Source organism: Glossina fuscipes, unplaced genomic scaffold, assembly GCF_014805625.2.
Source record: "Glossina fuscipes isolate IAEA_lab_2018 unplaced genomic scaffold, Yale_Gfus_2 0, whole genome shotgun sequence".
Lineage (NCBI taxonomy): Eukaryota > Metazoa > Arthropoda > Insecta > Diptera > Glossinidae > Glossina > Glossina fuscipes.
The window spans coordinates 2513154-2516406 of NW_023998414.1; positions in this window are offsets into that span (position 1 = coordinate 2513154).

Genomic DNA, 3253 nt, shown 5'->3' on the forward strand with positions numbered 1-3253 from the left:
GTGCAAAACTGAAAAAAATCGGCCACGCGTACTCAATGCTATATTGTGGCAAAATCTCATTTTTTTTTTCAAAACCTTTAAATTGCGCAGACGGAAGCTATAAAAACGCCAAAAACTAAATAAGTTCTTGTCTGCTCGTTTGTCCATCTATCCGTCCGTCCAACTCCTTAGTATCTGTGATAAACATTCTCTCGAACACATTTGCATTCCGTGTTTCTTTGCTTGTTACATCTACCTCATATAAATTTATAAGTTTTTATACTGAAAATAGAAGAAATCAACCGCGCCCACTCAGTATTATAGAGTAGAGAAATATAGTTATTTTTTCCTTTTTTTGAACAACATTGATGGGTGTAAAAAATTCGGTCACGACCAAATATAACTTTCTTATTTCCTTAGTTTCATTTCAATTTATATATATATAATATATATATATATAATTTGGAATATGAGGAGAAGAGATAGACGAACTTAAATTCAACAGATCAAATTATATGAATATAACTTGAATGAGAGTTAATAGTTACTTTTTCTCGTTTGTTAACCTGCAATTATATCGATCCGTTTAAGACTCGCATTCACGTGAATATAATTCGTTAACTGCGTCTACTCATTTTAATGACTTTTTTTTGGCTTTTATGTATTTATATACAGATGAAATTCGATTAACATAAACTTACCGCGCGAAATAGATTGACTCTTCAAAATAGATCTTATCCACTCATTACGAATAGGAAAGGAAAAGGAAAAAGAATATAACGAAAATTAGACAAGAGGAACAGAAAAAAAAAAAAAAAAACCCATATATACACATCCAGCACAGAACCGTACCCATAATCGGGATTCAGAACCAAATTGTCACTGAATCCCTTAACCATTGCAAGCTTGCAGAACATTCGCAATCAATTATAGTGAATATATATATTTAAGTCTGTCTACGCATCATACGGGGTATTAACGATTAGCAGTTGATTTAAATACGGTCTGGATTGAGCTCGCATGTTATAGAAAGCAGCTTTGCTTGTGTTTAAAGGCACGGATATTGAGATAAATTTCTAGGTATCATTTAGATTTTCATAAAGGCACCTAAACGGATCGAAAAGCTGATAACTGTATCTGCATTGATTGCGCTTTATGACAGTAAAGTATCTAGAAGACCGACTAGGAATATTGACGTTTATCTCACCTCAATTGAACTAAAAAGTAAACATCAAAAATAAAATCCTATAATCCTCTTACGAGGGTGTAAGCTGAGCAAGAGCAATCTATTTTCATGCGAAGCCCATGAGAGAAGCGGGCTCCAACACAACACAAATTCCTTTGGTCAAAAAGCAGAATTAACTCTATTGAGTCAACACGTCATCTAAAGGAAGCACTGCCATAAGCTATAGTATAGCATAATATTTTTGTAACCTATGGGTTCTCAATCCGTTTAATAAGGCCAAACACCAAACTGGCTTTATTTATAGATAGCTCAATGTACAGATTAAAACGCAAATTTTAACCAACACACAAATCAATAACATGACTCCACCTTGTCCAATTTGTGTGAATTGATAAAATAGATAGACAGACGGGAAAATGAATTCAATCTAGAGAAGGAAAACTCGTTGCATTTTTTATAAAATATTTTAAGCAGATAAGAGTGCGATTCTATGTTAAATGAGGAAAAAAATTTCACATCATCAGCATGCATGAGGATATGAGAGGCAGGATGTGTAGCTAGGCGACTAGCTGGTCCCCTTGAGGAATATCTAATTTCATCGGAAATTCTATAGATTTTATGCAGATGAAAAGAAGTTCGAATGATTTATTATTACGAAGATGAGAGCTTATCCATTTCAATAAGTATGAAGCATAACTCAAGAAATGGAATTTAAAGATCAATAATTTATGATATTTGTGGCAGGGTCACTAGGAAAAGCTTTGAAGATATGGCAAAGAAAATAAAAATTAATGAAAAAGTTGATCGTAACGGTTGATATTCCTTTTAAATTAATCTATGCTGATATGAAGAAATTGACGAATTGATAGCGAAAGTTAATTGTTGAGTAACAATTCGTTGAAACAACTTAGGTAAAATATTCAACTTGATGTTATTATTTTTTTTTTCTTTGGTCTTTTTTTGTTTTTTTGAATTAAAATATTTTTTAAACTAATTTGATTGTTTTACTGAACACCTTTGTTACGCAAGTTTTATTTAATAAACAAAATAAAATAAAAAAATACAAAAAAAAAAAACAAAAAACAAAGAAAGAGGGAGAAAAAATACAATAAAATAATAAACAATGTTTACAGCAACGTTCATAATAAAGTTTTTTGCTTAAGTCTTTTGTTGGCAATTATAATATAATGCTTGAATAAATGTGTGTATGTTTAAGGTATATAAACATAACATACGTAAGCATTGATTTCTATAAATCCTCAACACATTTGGTTTAATTATCGAAAAACTATTTTATGAATTATATGCAAAATAATACACGCAGCTGACGATTTGCATACCATGCGAGTTAACATAATTGAGATTTTTTTCTCTTATCATAAGTTTCAAGTCAATCAACGACGCTCAAATGGAGTTTTTGCTCAATCTAAATTTAACTCTAACTCTGGGTATACAAATTGAATTCCATTTATCGAATGCGATTTGCTTGGAAAATATTTAATAAAAACGTTTCCTAATATTTTCTAGTTGACTAATGTATGGAAAATTTAACTTATCGCAAAGTTGCCTTAGGTTTCTTTTTTGAATTTAGATGAAATTAAATTAGATTTGTTTAGGTTGTTTCGGCTTACGTACTGGCCAAGATCTATCATTGCATCGTATCGCAGAATATATTCTTCAGTAGTTGAACACTTTCGACAAGTTTCCCCAGGAACATGGTCTTGAATGAATGAATTGTTTCATGTATTTATTATCCTGTTTTTCTTATCTTATCTTATCCAAAAATCGATAAATCAAATACTAGATATTTCCATTGCAATATAATTGCAATAAAAATGTTCTGTAATTTACGTAAGGCAAACATTATTACTATTATTACTCTTAACGATTGTGATATCCACGTTTGCGTTCAAATTATGGCCCTAGGTTGCGTTTTCATTTCATTTGCCTGGCAATACCGTAAACATTCAAATCGTGTTTGTGTCGATGATAAGTTAAATTAAGAAATAATTTTTAAATATTCAATATTCAATAAAAAATTGTATGGAATTTTTTTATTTAAAAAATAATAATTAAATTATTATAAAA